This window comes from Rhinopithecus roxellana, chromosome 17, assembly GCF_007565055.1.
Source record: "Rhinopithecus roxellana isolate Shanxi Qingling chromosome 17, ASM756505v1, whole genome shotgun sequence".
Lineage (NCBI taxonomy): Eukaryota > Metazoa > Chordata > Mammalia > Primates > Cercopithecidae > Rhinopithecus > Rhinopithecus roxellana.
Genome location: NC_044565.1, coordinates 1,803,799 through 1,826,553, shown reverse-complemented (window position 1 = coordinate 1,826,553; position 22,755 = coordinate 1,803,799). Strand labels below are relative to the sequence as shown.

The 22,755-nt window shown below is 47.3% G+C and overlaps 1 pseudogene across 1 annotated transcript in view; it reads right to left on the bottom strand.

The window, feature by feature from the left end:
* Positions 1-215: 215 nt before the first annotated feature.
* Positions 216-22,755, bottom strand: part of LOC104666770 — a 31,660-nt pseudogene continuing 9,120 nt past the window's right edge. Inside the window, exons 2-6 of the transcript XR_004054397.1 lie at positions 20,273-20,450; positions 8,457-8,521; positions 8,235-8,339; positions 4,103-4,300; positions 216-1,305 (exon numbers count right to left, since the gene is read on the bottom strand). The product of XR_004054397.1 is annotated as a glycosylphosphatidylinositol anchor attachment 1 protein-like (transcript). The remainder of the gene's footprint in view (positions 1,306-4,102; positions 4,301-8,234; positions 8,340-8,456; positions 8,522-20,272; positions 20,451-22,755) is intronic.

Here is a 22,755-nt window from a genome sequence, read left to right as displayed (position 1 = left end):
CGAGATTGCACCACTGCACTCCAGCCTGGGCAACAAGAGTGAAATTCCATCTCAAAAATAAAATAAGTAAAAACTTAACCACACTGCTAACTTAGCTAAGTATTTTTCTAGACATTTAAACCCATTTTAACCCAGCCATTTTGTCTCAGAAAACTTTGTTCCTATGCTATGTTTGATTCTGTGCTAAGTAAAACATTTAAATCAGAATTATACCAATATTTAAATCTTTTTGTTAACAAAGTATTTTCCAGCGCATTTTTTTTTAAAGCAGCTGAAATAGGCACTTGTTTATTTCCCCGGAAGGAGGCAGAATGGGGTTCTTGGGGAGTCTCTGTCCCAGCCTGATGCCTTGGACAGGCAGATCTCACTTCCAGAAGAGCACATGCCAGGAAAGCAGCCAGCAAGGGTAGAGGCCCAGGGACAGTAGTGGGAAGAGCAGGGCGCCTTAGGTGTGGTGCTGCAGCACACCCTGGGCCAGTACTGCAAGGAAGAGCTGCCAGCCTTCGGCCAGTGACAGTAGTGCCTCCTGCAGCTCCTGCCACAGGAATGGGTTGCCAGGGAGCGTGGCTGCCGGGCTTGTCAGCGCCAGCAGGGCAGTGTAGAGGGTCCGGGGCCCATGAGGCTCGGCGAGCGCAGCGGCAGGCACCATAGTGGCAGCCAGCAAGAAGTCCAGTGAGAAACTGGTGAGGATGATGCAGCCCAGCTGCAGTGCTAGGCAGATCAGGGCTACCAGCTTCAGCACCATCCAGCCCCTGTCTGGGACCTGAGGGCTTACCACCCTGTGCTGGGGGAGGTGGGACACTGGGGCCAGGGACCCCTCTCGGGCTCCTCAAGACCCGCTCCAGCCTCAGGCAGCTGCATCCACAGTTTCAGAGCCTTGAAACCAAGGACCAGGAGCAAGAAGTCAGTAGCAGGCAAGTAGAGGCCGATGGAGACGAAGCGAGAGAGGGTGGGGAGCAGGTAGAGGAAGAACGGCTGGTGCAGGTGCTGCAGGAGGTGATTGAGCTTGCAGAACATGCCCTCCAAAGCCTTGCCCACTGCCACCAGGTCATACTTGTACTGGCGGAAGCTATTGATGCCACACAGGGCTCGGGCCTCCACACGGTAGCACAAGAAGAGGCCATAGGAGTGGTGGGGGTGGCGGGAGGCCTGCCACAGAGCCATGAGCAGTCGTGTCTGCAGGCCCTGCAGCAGTCTGGCCAACGACATCCAGTCCTAGGGCTGCAGCTTATCCTGAAGCGTGCACAACAGGCCCCCTTTCTGGCAGAAGGTCTGGAAGAGATTGAGCAGGTCAAGGTTGGGCAGCTGTCCAGGGCAAATTTTATTCAGACATTTTAAAACCTTGATCCATTTTATAAAACTACAGGATAGAAACCCAATTATAACTCATCCACTTTTTTAATATATATATACAGAGTCTTGCTCTGTCACCCAGGCTGGAGTGCAGTGGCATCATCTCAGCTCTCAGCAACCTCCACCTCCTGGGCTCAAGTCATTCTCCTGCCTCAGCCTCCTGAGTAGCTGGGATTACAGGCATGCCTCACCTATGCCTGGCTACTTTTTGTATTTTCAGTAGAGACAGGGTTTCACCATGTTGGCCAGGTGAGTCTTAAACTCCTAGTCTCAAGTGATCCACCTGCCTTGGCCTCCCAAAGTGCTGGAATTACAGATGTGAGCCACCATGCCCAGCCTCTAGCTCATCGACTCTTATTTTTAATTCACCAGAACTATTTTATCAGGATTAATCATTTTTTATTTAAATGACTCCATTTTGGGCCACATCAAAATTAACTGACTACAGATTCTGCTATTGTAAGTTTTCTTCAGGAATCAGCATTTCTTTAAGTCAACTTTTCCGGATCACATTAAACACAACAAAATATTTTCCAAAATCTTTTTCTTCCAACAATTTTTAGTCATCATAAGTTGTACCACATACAGTTTTAACCATTATCCATTTTGCACGGATTATTTGTATTATTAGTCTTCACTATGAGAATTAAAGTATCTCTAGTCAAAACGGTGGGGTCAAAGCATTCTACTTTTTTAGTTTACAGAGATTTAAATTAGTCTTAGCTTCTAGGAACATGCTGCTTGCCTAGACGTCTCCATAAACCCCTGTGCTGGCCTTGCCCCATTGATGAAACAGAAGAGGATTTTCTCAGAGCTCCTTACAAATTACAGGCAGGTAGAAGCCAACACATTGCTTCCTATCGTCCTGCTTAGGCACTGAAAACAGCCGTCCTACTCACACATCCTGGCTAGGAGTCGTGACTTTTTCTCTCTCTTCAATGAATAAATACCAAGAAAAGAGAGTCTGTTTTAGACAAATAAATTCCCAATTTATCTAAGGGTAACTCAGTCCCTCCCCCTCATCTTGCAGTTCACTGTAGGGAGACAACGCTGGTCTTCACCCGGGATTTTCATACTTCCCTCTTTCTTAAGAACAGAGGGCTCAGTTTTATCCTGGGCAGCAATTTGCCAAGCAAAAAGGCTACTGCTCCTAACTAACCTACCTTGTAGCTAAGGTGACCAGAACAAGTCCAAGCTAACTGGGCATGAGCAGAGGCACTGTGAGGGGCTCGGGGAAGCTGCCTGCCTGGAACTCACACAGCTGAGCGGGTCTTGGTCCTTCCCTCTCTCCTCTGCCTACCTCTGAAGCACAGCCCTCTGGGGTCCAGAGACAGCATTGAGGACAGAAGTCAGCTACTGAGACTCTGGGACAGCAGGACAGGTGCTGGCTGATGGCCATGGGGACAACCCAAGTCAGCATGGACAGCCACCTCCAGAGTTCTTTAACAGGAGAGAGAAAGCATTCTCTCTGGTCTGTGCCACAACTCTTCTGAACTTTCTGCTGTGTGTAGACAAATCTAACTCCAGCTGAGGTACTCACTTTTCCCTGAATCTCTGTGAGCTGGGACCAGTCCTGCCCTTCCCTGGGACACACGCAAGAGGCAGGGGTGTAGGCGACTGGCATGATTATAAAGATCTGGGGCTCTCGCCGGTCCCACATCCATGGCCACTTCTAGTAGTCACAGAGGTCCAGTTTCCCCTTGGGGAACTACTCCATTCCCCAAAGTCCATGTGGTTAAGTAAGTTTGGCTTACTTCCTGGTTGCAGGAGACAGGAACCAGGGGACATGTGGGACACGCGCTGGAGGAACCATTGGTACCGTGCAATGTGCTGTGCAGTGTGGCTCTGGTGCACCTGCCACCTGGGGCCCATGCAGACCCTGTGTGCACATGTGGCCATGGACATGAGGCCCAGGCATCCCCCTCAAAGTCCACACATGTCCACTCATTAGGAGGCCCAAGGGCACCCAGAGCACATCCCACACACCCAACAAGTATGGAGGAGTCGGACAGGGTCCACGGTGAGGCCTCCATATGCAGTTCCAGTCCAACTCCTCATTAGACACTTGGGAAACCCAGGCCCAGAGAGAGGAGGGGCTGGCCCAGGACACAGGACATGGGCAGAGTCCAGTTACCGCTTCCTAGGCCAGGGCTGAACCATATCCCATGGGGTTGTTTTGGGAATGGGAGCCGCTAGAATGCTGCAGATCCCCGCTTACTTTTCCCAGGAGAGGCTGTTTCCTCTCAGCATCCCCATGGTGCATACCCACAGGCACACACAAGCTGACATCACAGGGGATGACTAAGGGTAGGGTGGGAGGAGAAGCGGATCCTGGGGAGGTAACAAAGGGAAAGAAGAAAGAGGCTGAGGCAGCTCTGCTACAGACAGCAGCATCCAGTCACCAGCACCATGACCAGGGCCCATAGAATGGGAAAGGGAGAGATGCCAAGAGGCCAGGCTGGGGGATCCCTAAGGTCCCTCGGGTCGGCCTGGTCTGGTGCCACCTCCAGGGCAGTCAGGGGAGAGCAGGACCTGGAGTCCTGCGTCCACTGCTCTGGGCAGCTTCCACCAGGATGAGCTCCCTAGACTGAAGGGGCTACAAGAGAGAAGGCCTCAGTTTCCTTCCCCACATACTGAGATGCTGGGCGTGGGTCACCCCAAGACTCCCACAGGCTCAGAAAGCCTCCGTTGCCCCAGCTCTCCATAGATGACCCGCTGTGCTCCGAGGTTCTTAGAAAATGCTTTCTACCCCTGGAGGCCCTTCTGAGCAGAGGAAGGCAGGGCAGTTGGTGTCCTGAGACTTGGAGTGGCCCAGGACATGGCAGAGCATGGACCATGCATCCCTGGACAAGGGCAAAGACCCCAGTGTGGGAGACTTGGGTCCTCCTACTGTGTAAGTGGAGCTGGGGCCACCTCCCTGGATGTGGTGAGGAGGCCTTGGAAGTGTCTGGACCCCGGGACAGTGCTGGCAGTAGGGGTAAGAAGAGTTTCTGATATTTCTCTCAATCCTCTTGGATTTTTGCCTCCTGGGATGCAGGAGAGTGGATTTGCCTTCCAAGTTCTGTGTCGTGGTTTTCCTTCTTTGGATGCAGTGCTAGCTCTGGCCACCAGGTGGAGACATGTGCCCACTGTGTTCTACAGGAGCACCTGAGCCAGGGAAGAGCCGGGGTCATTCAGGCCATTTCCCGCCTCCAACCTGACCTGCTTCTCCTATTGTCAGCATCCATCTCCACAGTCCGAGCTGGTCCGTGGTAGGATGTGGGAGCAAGGGGCTCCAGATCCTACCATTTACTCATTCAGTCGTGATGTCCAGGGCCTGAGTTAAGCCTGGGTGCCGCCGTGAAAAAGACAGACATGGTATGGTCCCTGTCCTCTGGGAAGGCACGATCTGGAGGGGGAGAGGGACCAAACCACAAAACATATAAGTGGGGAAAGGAGCAAGTGCTGTGTCGAAGTAAAGCAACTGCTGCAGGAGAGCCTGGGGGCCACTTCTTGGTGAGGGGATCTGAAAAGGCCTCCCTGAGGTGACATTCATGCCATGAGCAGAACGATAAGAGGTAGCCGGTCCTGCAGACATTTCCAGCACAGTGTGGGGAGGTGAAACTGTGCAGGGGCTCCAGGGCAGACGAGTTTGTCCAGAAAGAAGCTTAGAAAGGGAGACAGTGTGGCTGGAGAGAGCTGGGGGCAGAGCAGGGGAGGGAGGGAAGGGTGGAGCAGATCCTGGGCCAGGTCTGCTGTATGAGGGCCCCACTGCTGTGTGGAAACACTGCCCCACCCATAGCTGCCCATAACAACAGGCACTCACTATCTCTGTTTCCACAGGAAGCCCAGGCCCAACCCAACTCAACAGGGTGCTTCTACCACACGGTCTCTCAGGGGGCTGGGCTGAGGTCTCCTCTGAGACTCAACTGGGGCAGGATCCACCTTCAAGCTATTCATGGGGCTATTGGAAGGATTCCATGTGGACTGAAGGGCCAAGTTCCCCTCTGTTGTCCTCTCTGGGTCCTAAGCCACAGGAGCCTCCCCTGAGGATAGCTCCTAACAGAGCAGCTGCTCCCCAGAGCCAGGGCTCAGAGAGAGGAAGGGGGAAAGAGAGGGGAGGCAAAGAGAGGGAGAGAGGGGGGAAGAGAGAGCTGAGAAGATCTGGGAAAATGTCAGCCATAGTTACTAACAACTAAACCTTGGAGGAGATATCCCATCACTTTTGCCACATTGTGTGATTAGAACAGGGTCTAGTGCACACTCAAAGGGAGGGCATTGCACAAGGATGTGTATCCCAGGGGTGTGGATCACAGGGAGCCATTAGGGAGGCTGCCTACTACATAGGCAAGAAAGGTACTTGGATTTGAATCTGGATATAAAGAGAAGCCACTGGAAGGATCAACGGAGGAAGACAATATATGAAGTCATTTAACTTCAACACTTTCATGGTTCAGACAGAGAAATGAGGCCAGAAGGAGAAATGACATTTCCAAGGTCACATGGCAGCAATCCAGGCCTTCCACAGGAGCTGTGGGGAGGCGGCGCTGCACATATGGAGATGTCATGGAGTAGGAGGCTGAGCAGTCAGCACCCCTGGGGAGGATTTGGGGTCCTCTTATCAGATAAATTTGGGATAAATCTGTTTTCTGACCTAAATACTACTTGCACAGCATATCGACTTTGTGAAAATTCATAGCCTTGTATGTTTCATCTGTGCATTCTTTTTTTTTATTTAATACCAGAAAACTAGAAAAAGACTTCTGAGAAATCTTGAAACCTCCAAACATGTGGTTTGACCCTCTATCTCTAAGGATGGGAGGGAAACTCTGCCAATGTCTGGGTTGTAGGTGGAGTAAAAAAAACTTGTAAATTTGATGAAAAACAGGTAGTCCCAGACCAGGATGGAGGGATCTAGGTGCTAGGAGGAGTGGGTCTGCCCAGATGGGCCCAGAGCAGTTTCCTCCCCCAGTGCTGTGATTCAGGCCTGGAATTCAACACCCATTTTGAGTGTTCTCTGGTCTTGTAGGTGAGGCAGCAGCACACTTTAGATGACTAGAGGGTGGCTTCTCCTGCATTTGGTGAGCCTGGGGCTTTGGACCCCTCTTCCATTATTTGTGTGGGGTGCACACAACTGAATGCAACTGCATTCAGTTCATCCAAAGTCACCAATATGCAAGAAAGACAGAGACATCCATCTGGTAAGTGAACCCTAAGCCCAGCCCGCTAGAAGAGTCTGACTCTTGGTTTCATTTGCTTTCTTTTCACTTTTCTAAATCAATTATTAGCTCAGAGAGATGACCCCCCTCCCGCCCCCCAGGGGAGAAAGTCACAGGAGAGAGGAGAACATCAGTCTAGAGGAACAGGTTGGGCAGGGCAGGAGGTGGAGGGCAGACCGGGGCTTCTCTCCAGTCTCTCCTGGATGCCAAGCTAAAACCCTACACACTATGCTTTTGGGGCCATGGACTGGCTTGTTGTGAGCACTCCAGGCGGCCCAGCAGAGTATCCCCCAGCCCCTGTTCATCAGCTGCCTTCCCTTCCCAGGTGAATCTGCACCAGTCCTGTCATCTCCTCTAAGGCCAGCCTTGTCTGAACTGCTTTTATGCACAACTCAATTCTAACACTTACTAAACAGAGTTAGTGCAGACCCCACAGGTTAAGGGCTCAGCCCCATAAGGCTGCCCTCACTTTGGACACAAGCCCCAGGCCTCTCGTACTTCTGACTGGCCAGCTATCAATGGAGGGTTTGCATAACGCCGTCTCCAGGCTCCATCGTTTGCTGGAATGATGCACAGAACTCAGGAAAGCACTCAGCTTCCTATCACTGGTTTTTACAAGGGACACTACTCCAGAACAGCCAAGAGGAACAGATGCACAGGGCACTGTGGTAGGGAGTGCACAGGGCACTGTGGTAGGGAGTGCACAGGTCACCAACCTGGGAGCTCTCAGAACCCAGTTGCTTGGGGGCTTTATGGGGGTTCCATCATGTGGCATGATTTATTAAATCACTGGCCACGGGTGACTCACTCAATCTCCCACCCTCTTCTCTCCCTGGGGGTGCAGAGGTGGGACAGACCGTTTCAACCCTCTGATCATGTGAGTGGCCTTTCTGGTGACCAGGGCCACACTGAAGCTTCCTAGGGGCCTACCAAGAGTCACCTCAGAACAAAAGGAGCTCCTGTTACCCCTACAGGTCTCAGAAAACTGCAAGGGTTTAGGAACTCTACAGTGCCAGAGACTGGGGACACAGACCAGACACGTGCTTATAATATCACAAAATCACACTGTGAGAGCAAGACTGAGCCTTTAGGAAACTCTGGGGGAGATACTGATCAGTCCCAGGAGGAACGCACACTCGGCCCTCAGGGTCCATCGGGGACTGATTCCAGACCCCCAAGGACACCAAAATCCACAGAGGTTCAATCAAGTCTCTGACAGAAAATGGTGTAGTATTTGCTTATGACCTGAGCATATCTTCCTGTGTACTCTCAATCATCTCTGGATTCCTTATAACACCTAATATAGTGTCAATGCTATGTACTGCTATGTGGGGAGCCGGAGAAGACACTGCTCTTTCCCATCACCTTTGAGGTCCAATGAGCCATCACGCTCCTGATCTCCTCACCCAGGGCCTGCAACCTCCCACCGACCTGTGCAGGACCCAGGCCACCTGACATCAGAGCTGCTGTGGGCAAAGAGCTATGAAACCAGAGGAACATACCAGCGTCCTAACAGAGACACCTGGGCTCATGGGCAGGGTTGATACACGGAAGGAAATCCCACCTGGGAAGAACTTGAGGCCCAGTAGAGCTGAAAGGTAGAGCAGAGGGGCCTGAGACAGGATCACACGCCTTGAGATCTGTGAGACTGCCAGGTCATGCCATGGTTTTAAGCAATCCCACTCTTTTACTCCCCAGGAAAGACAGCACCTTCCAGGCCCTGCCAGCCCTGGACACCCCTAAGCCGTGTCTGAGGCCCATGTCCTCCTCCACAGTCGCCAGAAGGGTCTTAGCACAAATACAGAACATCAGTCAGTTCTTACAACACCACATCCTCCAAACAGGATGGCCTCTGATTCTCACAATCAAACACATTTATTCTTCCCAAATATATTTGTTCCTTACAAAAGAGAAGGCATCATCTGTCTGTGCCCTATGGGGGAAGGTCTGGGGCTTCCTAGGAGCCTGGGCTTAGGGAAAGGAATGGGTCAGCTGTGGCTGTTACCGAGAGCTGGCCATGGCATCTAGGAAGGGAAAGGATCAGGGAGAGAGGATAACAGTAGCTCGCTGCCCTGCCATTGTCCTGTTTCACTCACTTGCATTTGTGAAGTGATCTCGTTTTAAAAATTGTTATTTATTTATTTATTTATTTTTTGAGACGGAGTCTCACTCAGTCACCCAGGCTGGAGTGCAGTGGTGCAATCTCGGCTCACTGCAACCTCCACCTCCCCAGTTCAATGGATTCTCCTGCCTCAGCCTCCTGAGTAGCTGGAATTAGTGCAGACTATTCTGCACTAAACTAGTGCAGGCGCCCGCCATCACACCCAGCTGATTTTTGTATTTTTAATAGAGACGAGGTTTCACAATGTTGGCCAGGCTGGTCTCCAACTCCTGACCTCAGGTGATCCACCCGCCTTGGCCTCCCAAATTGCTGGGATTACAGGTGTAAGCCACCATGCCCAGCCTTTTATTCATTCATTCATTCATTCATTTTGAGATGCAGTTTTGCTCTTGTTGCCTAGGCTGGAGTGCATTGGGTGTGACCTCGGCTCACTGCAACCTCCGCCTCCCGGGTTCAAGCGATTCTCCTGTCTCAGCCTCCAGTGTAGCTGGGATTACAGGCGCCCACCACCACACCCAGCAAATTTTTGTATCTTTAGTAGAGATGGGGTTTCACCATGTTGGCTAGGCCAGTCTCAAACTCCTGACCTCAGGTGATCAACCTGCCTTAGCCTCCCAAGGTGCTGGAATTACAGGCATGAGCCACCGCACCTGGCCGAAAAATTGTTATTTTTAATAGACTGTCATTAGAAAGACAAAGCAAAAACCCGATGAACAAATGTTCCGGGGCTCGTAAAAGTGAAAATGCTCAAGAAAGAACAAGCCCCATGCCCTGGGCCTCTCAGGCCTCCCCCATTGCCTGGAGATGCATTTGGCACGAGGCGGAGTGGAGGAGGCTGTGAGCCTTAGGGGCCGAATCTCCCCACGGAGCATCCAGGGTGAGTGCAAGACAAGAGGCCTCGCATATCCCAAAAGTGGAACGTGAAGGTTTGGGGTGGGCAGCCCTGAGTTCAGAAGGGTGGGGAGAAATCCATGCCCCTGAATATCTTGGTGGGGCTCAGGTTTCCCTGTGCCGAAGACCCCACCCCCTTCCTGACATAGGCTGGGGGAGAGGCACTCCCTGCTTCACAAGCTTGGGTGTCAGCTCCCACCAGCTCCCCTTGCCTGTCTCCATATGTGTGTGTGTCAAGGTTCTCCAGAGAAACAGAAGCAATAGGATATATATATAGACATATAGATAAGAGGAGATTTATTATGGGAACCGGCTCACACCATTATGGAGGCTGAGAAGTCTCACAATCTGCCATCGGCAAGCTGGAGACCCAGGAACGCCGGTGGCATAATTCAGGCTGAGTCTGAAGGTGTGAGGCCCAGGGAAGCCAACAGTGTCATTCAGCATGAGGCCAAAGGCCTGAGGACAAGGTGAGGGTGGGCTGGGGAGGGAGACTCTAGTCCTCAAGGAAAGAGAGAGTCTGCTCTTCTTCTGCTGTCTTGCTCTGTGCGGCCCTTGTGGATGGGATGAGGCCCGCCCATGCTGGTGAGGGAGATCTTCTTACTCCGTCCACTGGTTCAAATGTTAATCTCTTCCAGAAACACCGCAAAAGCACACCCAGAAATCAATCGTTACCAGCTATCTGGGCATCTCATAGCCCGTCAAGCTGACACTGAAATTAACCATCACACCACGTGGCACACTCTGGGGCAGCAGGGAGTACAGCACTCTTGGCTCTGCACAGGGAGGTGGTGGGGACGGGCCAGGAGACCAGAACGGTCAGCATGGTTGTGTGGGCTTTGCTCATCTACCTCTGCCAAGTGAAAATGTTCCCAGATCCCCATCTTTTCTTCCCATGTCAGCCTGGGAGGATGCACGAGGCTTGGAGCCAGGGGCGCCAGGGCCTGGGCAGGTGGGTAGGCACCTCAGCTCCTGGCTGCTGGACATTGTAGCCCTGAAATCTTGCTGGGCTTTGTTCAGGGTACCCTCTCTGCTCTCACTCACCCCAACAGGAGGTGGCCAAAGAGAGGTGGGCAGAGAAAGAGCTTGGCCAAGCAGCCTTGGAAAGGAATTTCTGTGTATCACTCATGTTCTTCTCTCCACTAGAAAGGCATTTCCACATTGGAGTGGAAGGAAACCGCTGTGCTATAGGAGAGAATGGATCCATACAAAAGAGCAGGGAGGAAGGGAGGAAATGTGCCGGGTGCCAGAATTTTGTGTCATTGAAGACACTTGCCAGCGTTCTGCTTTCGGAGGATGCCCATTTTGACAGTTTTGCAAGTCAAAGAGCTGCCTGTTTTTTGGTTTTTACTGTGTGGCAGGCACTATGGAAGGGCATTAACACACACGGATGTGCTTCCTGCAGCAGAGCTGGAAACACCTCTTAAACACTACCTTCAAGAAAATTCAGTGTCAAGCAGCTTGAGTGTATTATCTAAGATCACATGTCCTGAAAGAATTGGGGTTCAATGCAGAATTCTGTATCATAAATTATATGGGTGTATTTATATTTCAAATTTTAAATTTCTGGATTTTTTTTTTTTCATTTTTAACCACGCTTTCTACCTTGAACCACTTTCCCTTGGGATTCTTGTCCTTCATTACTTGGATATTTTGATTTTTTTTTTTCTTTAGACAGGGTCTCACCCTGATGCCCAGGCTGGAGTACAGTGGCACAATCATGGCTCACTGCACCTTGACCTCCTGGGCTCAGGTGATCCTCCCACCTCAGCCTCCCAAGAAGCTAAGAATACAGGTGCGCATCACCATGCCCGGCTAATTTTTGTATTCTTTTGTAGAGATGGGGTTTCACCATGTCACCCAGGCTGGTCTTGAACTCCTGGGCTCAAGTAATTCACCCCCCTCAGCCTCCCAAAGTGCTAGGATTAGAGGCGTGAGCCACCAAACTCAGTTGATGCTTTTGATTTTTTATAGGTTTTAACATACATGGTTAAAAATACTTCTTAATTGTTTTTGTTTTTGTTTTGAGATGAGTCTTGCTCTGTCACCAGGCTGGAGTGCAGTGGTGCGATCTCAGCTCACTGCAACCTCTGCCTCTCAGGTTCAAGCGATTCTCATGCTTCAGCCTCCCGGGTGGCTGGGACAACAGGTGCGTGCCACCATGCCCAGCTAATTTTTGTATTTTTAGTAGAGACATGTTTTCACCATGTTGGCCAGGCTGGTCTGGAACTCCTGACCTCAGGTGATCCACCTGCCTCGGCCTCCCAAAGTGCTGGGGTTACAGACGTGAGCCACTGAACCAGGTTTCTTAATGTTTTAATAATTACACAAGAGGTAAATATGTTTACTTTGTGTAAACTTCCCAGAAGAAAAAAATAAAGATTTCTCTTTTAAGAAGCAGTGTTTGAATAGTTTCTAGTAACTCATAAAAGAATTCTGAGTTACTTAAATAAGAACCAAAACAAAAACTAAGCATGTATTTATTTAGAAAATGTTGAGTCATTAGAATGTTATAATACAACATAGGTGTGGAGAGGTAAAGATATTTGATATTAGATTTTAGGTTTCTTTATCCACAATAAATAGCTTTGGTTTCTATGTTACTATCTCAAGCATGACCTGGTTATTTCAGTAGTTAAATGGAATTGGATCATTCAGCCAATCAACATGCAAAATATACATCGCTTGACCAATGTTGTCATTTCATACAAATACATCTCTAACTTGTTTAATTTTTAATCCATTACATTGATCTAGTTAATATCTCTCATTACTAGGATAACGCAGTCAAAGTTCCTAACACTAGAGTCTTATTATTATCCTGCCCTAAGTTGTGTTGTGACGTAATGACATCATTTTTGTGCTCAAGAACTAAATCCCTTTAGATAAGGTCCAAGGGAGATGAACTATAAAATAAATCTCATTTTATAACATAAATTTTATTTCATAAAAAAATCTCATTTTATAATATAAAAAGTATAATAAAAAGCATATTTTTAAAAAACTGAGGCTAAGAATGATATTAGTAGATGTTATATAATAAAAACATTTTGCTGAATCACTTAATAATTACAGATTGTCTTAATTATCTTGTAATAATTGAATACTCCATAGATCTAAGTATTTCAAATTATGATTATGTTATTTGGCTCATAGTAGGAAATGACCATTAAGTTCAAAAAAATCACAGAAAAAGTAAATTAAAATAAAAATATTTATTTGGACATATACATGTGTTAGATATTATGGTGTATTGCATACATTTTCATGTATGTGGTGTTACACCAGAAGCGTTATTCAACAGTTGGCCTTTTTAAAAAAATCTGAACTATGTTCAGAAAATCTTTCCACCACAGTGCACAGAGATTGATTTCATTTGTATAACAGATGGATGAGCCATATTATAATTAACTGTTTAATTACCCTGTTATCCAGTTGTGGATATTTAAGTCCAAACATTGCAGTAATAAATATGCAAGAGTGCCTTTAGACACATTAGAGAATGCGGCTCTAATTTAGGGACGTAGAAGTAAAATTGCTCAGCTGAATTGCTTATGCATTTTGAACGATAAGAGTTACTGCCAGATTTTTGTTACAAAGGCTGCAGTAATTTACACTCCTGACACTGAATGAGTGCCCATATGTTGACGCATCCTCAACGCTGGAGAAGATGAGCTTCTAAATTTGTCTTACCCTCATCAGTTGTATTGGTCATTAATCTGTCAGGAAAACAGAAACCTCACAAGCTTACTGTAATAAAGAGATCTGGCCGGGTGCAGTGGCTCATGCCTGTAATCCCAGCACTTTGGGAGGCCAAGGTGGGCGAATCACTTGAGGCCAGGAGTTAAAGACCAGCTTGGCCAACATAGCAAAACCTCCTCTCTACTAAAAACACAAAAACATAGCTGGTGTGGTGGTATGCACCTGTAATCCCAGCTACTCAGGAGGCTGAGGCACAAGAATCACTTGAACACAGGAGGTGGAGGTTGCAGTGAGCCAAGATCACGCCACTGTACTCCAGCCTGAGCGGCAGAACGAGACTCTGTCTCAAAAAAATGAAAAAAAAAAAAGACTTGAATACAGGGAATTTAACAAAAAGATGCCACAGATCTAAAACTGTGCCAACCCCAAGGCTGGAGGAACCACGGTAAGAGTTTGGGGTTCTCAGAACCTAAATGATTGAAGAGATAGAAAGTGGGGCTGAAATTCTGAGAAGGAACCACCACCTGGCTGAGGGAGGGGTCTCTCAGAGGTGGGACGACCACCTGGCTGTGCTGGTGTCTGTGAAGTGGAGGAGGGTTTCTCAGAGGTCTGATGGCCGCCTGGCTATGCTGGTGTCTCTGGAGTGGAGGAGGGTCTCTCAGAGGTGTGATGGCCGCCTGGCTGTGCTGGTGTCTCTGGAGTGGAGGAGGGTCTCTCAGAGGTGTGATGGCCGCCTGGCTGTGCTGGTGTCTCTGGAGTGGAGGAGGATCTCTCAGAGGTGGAATGAGAGTCAGGCAATAATCCCAAACAAAAACATGAAATTTGTGTGGTTTTGGTTTTGGTTTTGCTTGTTTTGTTTGGAGACACGGTCTAGCTCTGTCACCGCTGGAGTGCAGTGGTGATGGTAGCTCACTGCAGACACAACCTCCTGGGCTCAAGTGATCCTCCCACCTCAGCCTCCCTGGTAGCTGAGACTACAGGCGTGTACCACCATGCCCAGCTTGTTTTTGTTGTTTTAATTTTTATTTTACTTCCCAGGACTCTAAAAGACTTGCTGATCTATTCACGCACAAACTAGTGCCCATATCCACACTCCCCGTCTTGTCACTTTATCCCCACCCAGTCCCTTGCTGCCCCTGCCATCCCCTTGGTGTGACTGAGTTGCTGGAGGTACCCTGCCCCATCCTTGCTTTCTTGCTCCAGGCCCTGTTGGGCCCCCTGTCTCTGCCCTGCCTGCCTCAGCTCCCCTCTGTCTCTCTGCCTTTTCACCTCCATGCTCCCAGCCTCACATCCTTGGAGCCAAGTTCACCTCTCACAAAGCAAGGCCCCCTGTGGTCCCCAGTGCTGCTGGTGCCAAGGCCATCCTGCCCCTCCATTGTGTCCTCACATTCCCCAACACTGGGCTCAGGTTTCCGCTGGGGGACTGAACTGTCTTCCCTCAGTCACACCTTCTCCCCACCCAAGCTCATCCAGTCCCTCTGTCCTCTCCCCACCTTTCACCTTGGATCAGGCCCACAAGGTCACCGAGGGACATTTTCCATCCAAAGTAACTTAACAACATCTCCTCCTGTACTGTCTGGTCACATGCTCTGAGGTCAACAGTTGTGCGTCCACTGATAACACATTTCATACTATCCAGCGCAACTCACAACCCTGCAAACATAGATTAAAGGAGAAATGCTGGAATAAGGGATGGATGGCTAAGCATTCTAATTTGAATGAGCACATTTAAAACTACAAGGGAAAACTATCACCAGGTTCACCTCACAGGACATCTGGGTTTTCTTTCAGGGAAACGAGCAACTGGACACACTGAGACCCTCCTTCTGGGTTAAGGGCCCAGCACGCTTCCCCTGGGCTGCCTACTGTATGCTGTTCTCATCTCCCTGCTGTTCCTCACTCTGACACACACACCTGCAGTGGTGGCCTGGTCGAGGGATGCACTTACCTCCTCGGCATGAAAGGAAGATGGGCAAAAAAGAATCCCACAAACGGCGCCGTCAAAGTAAGAAGTGCGACAAAATGAACTGAGGGTAGGCGCTGTCATTTGGCAAACTCTGACTAAGACCTAAGACCAGGATTGCTTTTGAGACTGGAGTGAAACAGCAAAGACGGAAGACAAGAGTGACTCAGAGGCCTTTACTTGGCTTCCACACTAAAATGTGTTAGACCCAGGAATCAGCTTCTCTTTTCTTCCTCTTCATGTTTAGATGGTGAGAGAGGTAGCGTGTAAGACATACATTAGGGCCCCACATGAGGGCCAGGGACAGGTCAGACCAAGACTTGGACAGCCCAGCTCCACGGCAGCCCGATGGCCCCTGTGGGGGTGGACAGGTGTCCTGCTTATTCCCTTTCAGGGCGACCTCAGCTCTTGGAGGGGAGGGTTCTGGTTAAGCCTCGGGTGGGATAGTTATGGTAAGTGACAGTTGCCAGAAGAACACTGTGACAGTTTCTGTTATTTTCAATTGATCCAGTCTCTTGTCCACCACACTGACTCCTTGATGGAAAGCCCTTCAGGAACAAGAAAGGGTTCAGGTTCTCAGGGTAAAACAGGCTTTGCAATTCTCTAATTTGCTAATTGTCAACTTCTGAAGACGGTGTTTTCTCATGGTAGTAGGAACTAGTATGAGTAATTTACCAGAGTGAAACAGGCAAGATTCCATTCACCTGCGGAAATACAGCCTGAGTTACAGCACCTCCTTTCTTGAATTCTTGGATTTCTTCCCCAGCTCCTTTCCTAAATCAGTTCATCTCTGACATAACCCGCAATGGGCATCGAAGAGAATTCCAGGAAGTGCCCTCCCCATCACTCTTTACTGGTTTTTTGTTTTCTTTTTGATGTTTTTGTTTTTGTTTTGATGCAGCACACAGCGAAACTGCTGCAGGAAGCAGAAGGATGTGTGTGACATATCACCTTCCATTTTGCGTTAATAAACATCACCCCAAATTTGCCTATCCGCTGTTAAAATAAAGATCTAACAGAATAGAAACTCAACAGGAAAACTCACTGTTACTAAGGCCGACAAAAGACAAACTGGAGAAATACTAGTCATAAATACAGAAAATAAAGGATGGGTGAACAAATTGAGATCTAGCTTGCTAGGTGTCATGTGGAGAGCCTGTGCAGGAAGAGCCAGGACACCAGAGCTGAGGGGGCTTCCGCGATCCCTGCCGCTCTGTGCATCCTGGGCCCCGGGTTGGAGCCTGTCCCCCTCCAGCTGGTGGCGCCATCCTCTCTGTGCTCTACCAAGCTCACCAGTAAACTGCAGCTACAGGGCACATAGCATGGAAGAGGGGGACTCCGGGCAAGGCCTCTCTGGCTGGGGTGGGCCCAAGGGAGACCTCCCTGGATGGAGGTGGCAGGTGGGGAACCCGCAGGACGTCACTGTCACCGACACCTCATTGTGATGCACCCGCCTGCTGCCCCTGCCCTCGCTTGCAGACCCCTGTGGCCTCCTGGACACCTTTGAGGTCCTGAAGCCTAGCGAGGCAGCTGCCCTAAGGCCTGAGCCTCTGCAGGGACCAAGGAGCATGCCATGTGCGTGACAAAACCTTTCCCTAAAGAAAGTGTCCCGTCCACCCCTTGAGGTTCTGGAAAACATTTCTTAAGACCCATTGAATGGCAGGATGAGATCAAAGGAATTGAATTTAAAACAGAGAATGAAATGCTGGAACTTGGTCTCACTGCAGAGGGAAATTGAGCCCCAGAGAATGAAGTTGTTTCCATCTGCGCGTCTTCACCTTGCCAATACGAAGAGCTGGGTCTGTGCCCGAGGACGGGCCTCCACGTGGTCCTGAGGAATCCCAAAGTGTGGGTAAAACATCCTTCCCAGAATGCCCCCAAAGAGATCCATGTGTGATGGGAGAAGACCTTCCTAGGGGAAAGCAACCGTGCTCATGCTAATAAGCCAGCTAAGCTTCTCCGCAAATTCTCCCCATGGCTGACAGCCAGAGGAAGCCCATGGTCCACTGGCCCCAGGGACCTCCTGCCATTCCCCATTCCCCTATTCAACAGCCTCCTCACAAACCACTAGCAAGCCCTGATCTCCTTGCCTCTCTACCTTCACCTTTCCAGAAGGGCATGTAAATAGAATAACGCCACCTCTTCTCTCCGCCACTCTCACCTGGCCGTATACATTGAAGGCTTACTCCTGCCTTTGAGCGACTTGACAGCTCATTCCTTTTCATCGATGAGTAGTATTCCATGGTGTGAATGTGCTTCAGCTTGTTTTTTACTCACCTATTGAAGGACATCCAGATACTTTAGTATCTGGAAACTTAAAGTATCTGAATAGAGGGTGCTGTACATAACTGCATTTTTTTTGTTTGGACATAAGTTTTCAAAGCAGTTGTTGACCTAGGAGCACAGCTGCTTTCTTAGACCATATGGTGAGACTATGTTTAGCTTTGAGACAAAACTACCATTGGTACTGCCAGTGGCTGTACCATTATGCCTTCCACCCACAGTGATGAGCTCCTGTTTTTCCTAATCCTCCACAGCAATTGCTATTGCCATTGTTTTTATATTTGAGTTGTTCTAAGAGAACCAATAGGAATTTTATATTTATATACATATATATTTACATATATATACACACATATCTCTATAGAGAGAGAGATATTTGTGCCCAGTGCAGTGGCCCATGCCTGTAATCCCAACACTTTGAGAGGCAGAGGTGGGTGGATTGCTCAGGAGTTCAAGACCAGCCTGGACAACATGGCGAAACACTGTCTCCAAAAAAAAATTAGCCAGCATGGTGGTGCACACTTGTGGTCCTAGCTCCTCAGGGAGGTGAGGTGGGAAGATTGCTTAAGCCCAGGAAGTCAAGGCTACAGTGAGAGCTGAGATGGCACTGCAGGACAATAGCATGGTCAACCAAGCCAGACTCTTTCTCAAAAAAAAGAGAGAGAGAGAGATTTATTATGGGAATGGACTCCCATGATTATAGAGGCCAAGAAGTCCCACAGTCTACTGCCCGCAAGCTGGAGAACCAGGAACACCTGTGGTATAACACACAAGCCTGAAGACCTGATAGTCAAGTGGGGAGCCACTGGTGCAATCTCAGAGCCCAAAGCCTTGAGAGCCAGGAAGGACAGAAGACGAAAGTTGCAACTCAAAAAGAGAGAGACTGCATTGCTTTATTTGGGCCCCCAGTGGATCGGATGGCACTCACCCACACTGGTGAGCATGGCCCATCCTCAGTCTACCCATTCAGTGCTCATCTCTTCCAGAAACACCCTCACAGCCACACGGCTACCTCACTGTTGTTGTAACTTGCAATCTCCTAATGACATATGCTATTGTGCTGCTTTTGGTAATAACTTATTCGCCATCTTTATATATTCTTTGGTGAGGTGTCTGTTCAGATCATCACCCACTTTTATTGGATTGTCTGTTTCCTTCTGGTTGAGTTTTACTTTCTTGGTATACTTTGAATAATCGTCCTTTTTTAGATAGATGTTTTCCAAATATTTTATCCCAGTATGTGCCTTGCCTTTTCATTCTCCTAATGGGGTTTTTTATGGAGTAGACATTTTCGTTTTAATAAGGTCTACATTATCATGTTTTCCTTTCATGGATTGGCTTTTGGTGTTGTGTATAAAACCTCATCACCAAATACAAGGTCAGGTAGATTTTCTTCTCTGTTCTATCCTAGGATTTTTACAGTTTTCTACTTTAAATTCTAAGTCTATGAATAATTTTATGTGTATTTTTGTGTAAGTTGTAAAGTTCATCTGTACATTCATTTGATCCCACAAGGTCATCTGGCTGTTTCGTCACCATTTGTGGAAAAGACTCTTTTCTCCACTGAGCAGTTTTTGCTCTTGTACAGAATCAGTTGGCTATATTTATGTTGGTCTACTTGCTCCATTTGTCTGTGTGATCATTTCTTCCCCAATGTTACTCTCTCTTCATAAATTTATAAGTCTTGGAATCTGGATGTGTAAATTCTTCAACTTTGTTCCTCCTCAGTCTTATACTGCCTATTTTAAGTTTAGAAACATTTTATTGGTGTCTTTGCTGGGATTTTGATTGGAATTACACTGGGTCTATAGATCAAGTTTGGAGGAATTATTGATTTAGCTTTTATCTAATTTTTTTTTCCATCTGTGTTTCAAAGTTTTCTGAATGAACACTGGTACGTATTTTGTTAGGTTTATACATGGGCTTCAGTTTTAGGGGTGGTATTGTAAATGATTTTTCTTTCATTTCAAATCAAATTCCCATTGTTCTTTACTGACATGTAGGAAATCAATTATCTTGTATTATTGCCCTTTTTAACTTTGATTCTTATATCCATCCATTCTGATCAAGACACAGAATAGCAGGCTCCATTTCAGTTTGAATTTCCAAAATTACCGCTTGGCATAATCTGTACACTGAATTTCAGTGACGCATTGGCGCAGCCGCGAAGCGATGCATGCAACTCACTCCAAAATAGTGGGCTCAGGTGGTCTTGCACTGTGTGCTGAAGAAGAACCGAGCGTGCGCGGAAGAACCGAGCTCCCTTCCCAGGAGTTAGGTCGCGCGGAGCGCGGAGGGGAGCGGCCCGGACAGAGGAGGGAGCTTTGCCGCGGCTTTCCCTACAGTTCCTTTTTTTTTTTTTTTTTTTTCTTCTTTGAGAGGGAGTCTCACTCTGTCTTCCCAGCTGGAGTGCAGTGGCGCGATCTTGGCTCACTGCAACCTCTGCCTCCCGAGTTCAAGCAATTATCGTGCCTTAGCCTCCCGAGTAGTTGGGATTACAGGCGCGCGCCACCACGCCTGGCTAATATTTTTTGCATTTTTTGGTAGAGATGGAGTTTCACCATGTTGGCCAGGCTGGTCTCGAATCTGACCTCAAGTGATCCTCCCTCCTCGGCCTCCCAAAGTGCTGGGATTACAGACATGAGCCACCGCGCCCGGCCCTCGGACACCTCTTAAAAACTCCCCACGGAAGCGGTCACTTTTCTGGGATTTTCCCACGTGGCTCTTTACTTTTTCAGAGAACATTTTAAAAACACTTACTTTTTAGCAGTTTCGCCTCCTCGAGGCTTTGCCTCTCCTGGTCATCGCCTATCGCGGTGTATTTGCGGATTCTGGCTTGTTTCTGGGAGAGTCCCCGATGCTGAGACGCTGGGGCCTGCAGGGTGGGCGCCCCGGTTGCCGAGGTTTTGCTGGTCTGTTTTCCCACAGGGCCAAAGCCCTGCACACGCGTGGAAAACAGCTGCGTGGAATCCACTACATTACATTTAAATATATTATTTATAGCAAAATCAGATCTCACTACAGTCTTCTTTTCCTGGCTATAATGGAAGTAACTGCATCAACAATACTTCTCATTCCCTTGTTAAGAAAGTCACCGTTTAATTGGCAGCAGATTTATAGGTGTGCATAGGTAATGCATGTTTTTAGTCATCGGAGTCGTGGATTAGAGGAAATGTTAGCTGTATCAAGTATTCATATTAAACCACAAGATGAATTCAGGAGAATCCCATTTTTGTTTGTTTGTTTGTTTGTTTTTCTAGGTCTTGACCATTTGCAATACGGAATTAGCTGAAAGTCAGTTAACCTTTAGCTGTGAACCCATATGGTCGTGGGGTCAAATGACAGCTCTTTATGCAAATTGCAGTTTGTGTTTTCCTTATTTCAGGGTCCATTTTAGTAATTTACATTTTCCTATGAAATCACCCATTTCCTCTGGGTTTCCAGTTTGTTCAGTTAAAAGACTTGATTTATCCTCTATTTGTCATTTTATACAGAATACTTTGTTATTATTGTTATTATTATTAGAGTCAGGGGTGTCACTATGTTACCCAGGCTGGTCTCGAACTCCTGGGCTCAAGCAATCCGCCAGCCTCAGGCTTCAAAAGTGCTGAGATTACAGGTGTGAGCCACAATACCCAGCCCAGGATTCTTAATTTTATCTACTTTTTTATTCTTTTTTTTTCCATCAGCAAAACTATATTCTTAAAATATATTTCTTAGAGTATATTGTTTTCAAGTGACATAATTGCTATGTTTGACAATTTCTTATGACTCAGTAACGTATTGTGTGTGCATATATGTGTGTGTATATATATGTGTGTGTGTGTGTATATATATATAGTTACTGGAACAGTACCAGTACTGTAGCAATTACAATGCAATACAATACCAGTAACTGATAAGATATGTTTATTAATTTATTAAGTATGCATAGCTAATAGAACATAGCTTGTGATATGATACATTTGGTCATGATTGGCTACTTCTGTTATACAGATTGAAAGGTCAGAAGAGTATTTTACTTCTGATGTTCTTAATTATATCTCAGGTTTAATGTGACTTCCTAAGAGCATTAAAAATTCCTTTTAAACTTTTTATACAAATAAGGCACAGATCCCTTTTTATCGTTAGCTACATGACTAGCTATATGGACATCATAACATCAGCTAAAATTGGGAACATTCCAGTGTTTGGGCTTCCAATAATTCCTTCCAATAATAGCTCTATGAGGTAATTTTCTATTTTACAAAACATAACAACACCTAAAATCACTCATACAGTATCCTGTAATTTTTGTTTCTCTGATTTCATCACTTTCTGCAAAGCATCTAGAAAATTATGAGATTGAATATTCTTTTAAACACTTCTAAAAAAATCACTTCTGTTTTAGAAAACATCACAGTGAAACATCATCATCATAAATTGTTAACATTCTTCCAATCCTTGAATATTGTTTTTCTAGTGACAAGTATTTGTATCACTGCTAAAAGATGCTCATGAAACAGAACTAAGAGAAGTTTCTTTGGAATAAGAAAGCCACTCACAAGGAAAGAACTCACCATTGAAGCATCATTTTATAAAGCTACTCTTTTGGAAATGTTGACCGTGAATTGAAATAGATTCTCTAAAGTCTGCATCTTTCCCTGGTGAAAGGTAATCAGCTGTTTACAGAGTGAACCCTTGGCCAGGCATAGTGGCTCATGCTTGTAATCCCAGCACTTTGGGAGGCCAGGGCAGGAGGCTCACATGAGCCCAGGAGTTGAAGACAAGCCTGGGCAACGTACAGAGACCCATCTCTACGAAAATTTGATGGTGCACACCTATAGTCCTAGCTACTCCAGAGACTGATGGAGAGGATAGCTTGAGCCGGGGAGGTCAAGGCTACAGTGAGCTATGATCACACAACTGCACTTCAGCCTGGGTGACAGAATGAGACCTTGTCTCAAAAAAAAAAAAAAAAAAAAAAGAGAGAGAGACAGAGAATGAGCTCAGGACATAGCAACACAACAATGAAAAGTAATAATAATGTAACACATAACAAATAATTATATGCATTATCATAAAATATGTTAAAGTGACGTTATTTGGAATTATATGTTAGTCTGTATCATTTACTTTTCATTATAATAAATGTTTTTAATGCTCCTATTAAAAAACAGTAGGGACCAGGTGCAGTGGCTCACTCCTGTAATCCCAGCACTTCAAGAGGCCAAGGTGGGAGGATTGGCTTGAACTCAGAAGTT